We start from the raw sequence: 6,615 nt of genomic DNA, 5'->3' as shown, positions 1-6,615 counted from the left end.
CATTGGCCAAGGCCATGGGCACTAATTAGAAACTACACTGTGCCTACTGGCCCCAGAGCTCTGGACAAGTAGAGAGAAAGAACCGGACTCTTAAAGAGACCTTGACAAAGTTAATTCTGGAGACTGGCGGTGGATGGGTGGATCTTCTTCCCTTCGCCCTCCTTAGGGCGCGATGTACACCCTACTTAAATAAGGTTACCCCATTTAAAATAATGTTCAGGAGACCCCCCCTCCACTCTGCCCATGGCTACAAGAGGTTGCCCTAAGAGAAATGACTGATCAGTCTGTACTCCAGTCACTGTAGGCACTACAGTCTGTCTTAAAAAGAGCCCACGCAGGAATCCGAGTTGACTACACTGAGTCGGAGATGGAGGTAGAACCACATCCTTACCAACCCGGAGACTTGGTTTAGATATGCCGTCACCAAGTGGAAAACTTGGAGCCCTGCTGGAAGGGACCATTCATGGTCATCCTGACCACCCCCACTGCAGTAAAAGTAAAAGGCATCAGGGTTTGGCTTCACACATGTCGCGTCAAACGAGCTGAAAACAAGGACACCCCCCAGAAATGGAAGCCACTGCTCGTGGATCCCACTAACTGTGGATTAAAACTAAGACTCAAAAGGGTTTCATAACTCGGTCACTTTTAACCCTGTTCCTACTCAGCAGCAGCCAGGGGACACCTCATCAGCCTAAAACTGCCCAACAGAAAATCAGAAAAACAGCGGATGAACAACACTCAAGGTTAATGATACCTCATGTCAGCCTGTTTTCACCCTCAAGAACTGGCTGAAGAGTCTAAGAATTGACTAATCTCCAAAGAAAAGGGGGGAATGTTAGGGCCGATTTAATGTTAAAACCTGTTTAACTATTAGGGCCTGCTTAGCCAGAGCAACTCCATATTGCCTAGATAGCCATATTGTTGTTTACATCCACGGACTTCATTCCGGGAATAAACGCCCCCCCATAGTTCCTGGTATGGTTCCGGCTATCGATTCCGGGAGTAAATGCCTTAACAATAGAAGCCACGTACCTTGGGTCTGCGGTTATGCCCCATAAAACCAGCCTGTTGGGATCGGGGGGGGGTCACTCTCTTCGGAGGTGGCCCTGGCTGGTCAGTCTAACTTCTAATGCTTGGCATAGAATAAGGCTTTGCATAACTTTTACTTTGTCTCAGTCTCGTTCCTTTGATAACAGACCCCAACACAGAAGATATGAACAGACACTTCTCCAATGAAGACATACAAATGGCTATCAGACACATGAAAAAATGTTCATCATCACTAGCCATCAGGGAGATTCAAATTAAAACCACATTGAGATGCCACCTTACACCAGTTAGAATGGCCAAAATTAGTAAGACAGGAAACAACATGTGTTGGAGAGGATGTGGAGAAAGGGGAACCCTCTTCCACTGTTGGTGGGAATGCAAGTTGGTGCAGCCAATTTGGAGAACAGTGTGGAGATTCCTCAAGAAATTAAAAATAGAGCTTCCCTATGACCCTGCCATTGCACTACTGGGTATTTACCCCAAAGATACAAATGGAGTGAAAAGAAGGGCCATCTGTACCCCAATGTTTATAGCAACAATGGCCATGGTCGCCAAACTGTGGAAAGAACTAAGATGCCCTTCAACGGATGAATGGATAAGGACGATGTGGTCCATATACACTATGGAGTATTATGCCTCCATCAGAAAGGATGAATACCCAACTTTTGTAGCAACATGGACGGGACTGGAAGAGATTATGCTGAGTGAAATAAGTCAAGCAGAGAGAATCAATTATCATATGGTTTCACTTGTTTGTGGAGCATAACAAATAGCATGGAGGACAAGTGGAGATGGAGAGGAGAAGGGAGTTGAGGGAAATTGGAAGGGGAGGTGAACCATGAGAGACTATGGACTCTGAAAAACAATCTGAGGGTTTTGAAGGGGCGGGGGGTGGGAGGTTTGGGGATCCAGGTGGTGGGTATTAGGGAGGGCATGAATTGCATGGAGCACTGGGTGTGGTGCAAAAACAATGAATACTGTTACGCTGAAAAGAAATAAAAAAATAAAAAAATAAACCCACTGGCATTTTTCAAAGAGCTGTGACAAACAATCCTAAAATTTGTATAGATCCAGAGGAGACCCTGAATTGCTAAGGAAATGTTGAAAAAGTAAAACAACACTAGGGACATCACATTGCCTGATTTCAAGCTTTACTACATGGCTTTGATCATGAAGACAGCATGGTACTGACACAAAAATAGGTAGAACAGTGGAACAGAGTAGAGAGCCCAGATATGGACCTGCAACTGTATGGTCAAATTATCTTTGACAAAGCAGGAAAAAATATCCAGTGGGACAAGACAGTCTCTTCAATAAATGGTGCTGGGAAAATTGGACAGCTATGTGTAAGAATGAAACTCAACCATTCTCTTACACCATACACAAAGATAAACTTGAAATGGATAAAAGACCTCAACGTGATGCAGGTATCTATCAAAATCCTAGAGGAGACATTGGCAGTAACCCCTTCGACTTCAGCCACAGCTACTTCTTTCAAGATATGTCTCCAAAGGCAAAGGAAACAAAAGCAAAAATGAACTTTTGGGACTTCATCAAGATCAAAATCTTCTGCACAGCAAAGGAAACTGTCAACAAAACAAAGAGGCAACCCACAGAATGGGAAAAGATATTCGCAAATGACAATACAGAAAAAGGGCTGATATCCAGGATCTATAAAAAACTCCTCAAACTACACACACAAAACAGATAATCATGTCAAAAAATGGACAGAAGACATGAACAGACACTTCTCCATTGAAGACATACAAATGGCTATCAGACACATGAAAAAATGTTCATCATCACTGGCAATCAGGGAGATTCAAATCAAAGCCACATTGAGGGGACGCCTGGGTGGCTCAGTTGGTTAAGCTGCTGCCTTTGGCTCAGGTCATGATTCCAGCATCCTGGGATCGAGTCCCACATCGGGCTCCTTGCTCAGCGGGAGCCTGCTTCTCCATCTGCCTCTGCCTGCCCCTCTGTCTGCCTGTGCTCACTCTGATAAATAAATAAAATCTTTAAAAAAAAAAACACATTGAGATACTACCCTACACCAGTTAGAATGGCCAACATTAACAAGACAGGAAACAACGTGTGTTGGAGAGGATGTGGAGAAAGGGGAACACTCTTGCACTGTTGGTGGGAATGCAAGTTGGTGCAGCCAATTTGGAGAACAGTGTGGAGATTCCTCAAGAAATTAAAAATAGAGCTTCCCTATGACCCTGCCATTGCACTACTGGGTATTTACCCCAAAGATACAAATGGAGTGAAAAGAAGGGCCATCTGTACCCCAATGTTTATAGCAACAATGGTCACGGTCACCAAACTGTGGAAAGAACCAAGATGCCCTTCAACGGATGAATGGATAAGGACGATGTGGTCCATATACACTATGGAGTATTATGCCTCCATCAGAAAGGATGAATAACCAACTTTTGTAGCAACATGGACGGGACTGGAAGAGATTATGCTGAGCGAAATAAGTCAAGCAGAGAGAATCAATTATCATATGGTTTCACTTGTTTGTGGAGCATAACAAATAGCATGGAGGACAATGGAGATGGAGAGGAGAAGGGAGTTGAGGGAAATTGGAAGGGGAGGTGAACCATGAGAGACTATGGACTCTGAAAAACAATCTGAGGGTTTTGAAGGGGCGGGGGGTGGGAGGTTTGGGGATCCAGGTGGTGGGTATTGGAGTGGGCACGGATTGCATGGAGCACTGGGTGTGGTGCAAAAATAATGAATACTCTTATGCTGAAAAAATAAAAAAAATAAAAAAAACATATTGAGATACCACCCTACACCAGTTAGAATGGCCAACATCAACAAGACAGGAAACAACGTGTGTTGGAGAGGATGTGGAGAAAGGGAACCCTCTTACACTGTTGGTGGGAATGTAAGTTGGTGCAGCCACTTTGGAAAACAGTGTGGAGACTCCCTAAGAAATCAAAAATAGAGTATCCCTATGACCCTGCAATTGCACTACTGGGTATTTACCCCAAAGATACAAATGGAGTGAAAAGAAGGGCCATCTGTACACCAATGTTCATAGCAGCAATAGCCACAGTCACCAAGCTGTTGAAAGAACCAAGATGCCCTTCAGTGGACGAATAGATAAGGAAGATGTGGTCCATATGCTCTATGGAGTATTATGCCTCCATCAGAAAGGATGAATACCCAACTTTTGTATCATTATGGATGAGGCTGGAGGAGATTATGCTGAGTGAAATAAGTCAAGCAGAAAGAGTCAATTATCATATGGTTTCACTTATTTGTGGAGCATAAGGAATAACATAGAGTACATGGGGAGATGGAGAGGAGAAGGGAGTTGGGGGAAATTGGAGGGGGAGACAAACCGTGGGAGACTGTGGACTCTGCAAAACAACCTGAGGGTTTTGGAGGGGTGGTGGGTAGGAGGATTGGGTGTTCCTGGTGATGGGTGTTGTGGAGGGCATGTATTGCATGGAGCACTGGGTGTGGTACATGAGCAATTAATTTTGGAACACTGGAAATAAAATAAATTTAAATTTAAAAAATAATGACATTGAATGTGAATGGCTTAAGCCATCAAATAAAAAAGGAGAGAGGTCATATAAACAATATATGTATATATTTCTACAGGAGATGCAATTTAGGTTCAACGATTCAAACAGATTAAATGTGAAAGGATAGAAAAATTTCTGTCATGCAATGAGCTGGATTGGTTATGCTAATATCAGAGAAAATGGTCTTTGAAATGGGCAAAATGTCATTAGAGATGAAGAGGTACATCTCATAATAATATGAAATGAGATGAGTTAATCCATCAGGAAGATAAAACAGTTTTATATGCATCTAATAAAAGACCCCCAAAATACATGAAGGAAAAACTGATAGGAATTAAAGGAGAAACAGACACTTCAACAATAGCTGGAAACATCAATATCCTACTTTTAAGAGCAGATAGAAAAATCAGAGATCAGCAAGGAAATGTGGAACTTGAACACTTTATCCAAAGAGACATTATTTCATCTCTAGGACAATCCACCTAACAACAGCATAATATACATTTCTCTTAAGTGCACATAGAACATTCTCCCGGATAGATCATATACTAGGCTATAAAACGAACTTCAATACTTTTAAAAGGATTGAAATAATAAAGTGTGTTCTCTGACCATAATGTAACTTAAGTGCATTACTCTCTTAAAAAAAATAAAGCTCAAGAATATATACAGGAACAAAATATATCCAGTTCTCAACAATGTAAAATTCTAAATATCTGGTGTACACTTATTACCAAGCATGCAAACAGATAGGAAATACAGCCTATATTTACAGACACACAAAATCAATCAAAACGACCTGTAACTGTTACAAGTATTAGAATCAACCAAGGACATTAAAGCAGTTATAACTATATATCATATAATCAAAAACCAGAGGAAAGATTGAACTTTCAAACATAGAAGAAATAAAAAAGACCTAAGCGGAAATTCTAGACATGAAAATTATAGTGTCTGAAATTAAAAATACATTGGACGGAAAGTTCTGCTTGATGGTTTTACCACACTCATTACATTCATAGGGCTTCTCTTCAGTGCGGATTCTAATGCCCAATGAGGGGTGAGTTCTGCTTAATTGATCTGCCACATTCACCACATAGAATTTCTACACCTTCAGAACTTATTGATGTTCAGAAGGATGTATTAGGATGTTCCTGTATTTCCTTACATTCAGCACATCCTCCTTTTTGTATGTTTTTAAGATTCCTCCTTGCCTATTACTTCCAAGAAATCACCTTCCAATCTACTTCCTTCTTCATGTGAGGGTTGGCTTCTAGTTTCTCTAAAGTTCTTTACAGGCATCTAGCTTCTGATCCCCTAGAAACCACCCCACAGAGTCCTCTTGATGTACCATTAGATGATTCTGATCTTTTAGAAATTTTCCTCTTTGGAGTCAACTTTGAACTCTGCATCCTGATCTCATCTGCTGCCAAAAGACAGAAGAAAACTACTTTTACTAATTTTTGTCCTGTGGAGGAAACAGAATCATCAAGAAACCTATACCTTCAAATAAAAACAAAAACCTTCCCATTATGGGTAAGGAATGAGGTAACACATTGAGAACAGGAGGGGAAATTGAAAACAGCTAAATTTTTTTTCTTCAGCGACAGAAAAAAAATAGAAAAGGGGAAGTTGATCAAGTCAGGGAAGTAGAAGAGGTATCAGGACAGACAAATGTTGAACCATCACAGTCAAGTTAGGGCATTGAAAAAGGAAGAGAGAAGTTTGTGGTGTTATGTTACAGAAGTAAGATCCTTGGTAAAATGAGTAACTCTAAGGTCATTTCTAACCATGACATCATATGGTACCATGGCTCTCAGATAAGGTGTTGAAGAGACGAAGAGGTGACAAGCACTTCAAGTCAAATACGCAAGATGACAGAGTAATCATGGCCATGATTACTAAGCATGAAAATGTTGATTCCTTTCAATCTAGTTTTAACCCAGGTTATAAACTATCATGCCATTTTAGTATGTGAGAAATCTGAGTCCCTGACTGTTAAGCCCACCATCTCCACAGC

This window comes from Lutra lutra, chromosome 1 (genome assembly GCF_902655055.1).
Source record: "Lutra lutra chromosome 1, mLutLut1.2, whole genome shotgun sequence".
NCBI lineage: Eukaryota > Metazoa > Chordata > Mammalia > Carnivora > Mustelidae > Lutra > Lutra lutra.
The sequence above is the reverse complement of the archived record's forward strand: the minus strand, read 5'-3'. Positions refer to the sequence as shown.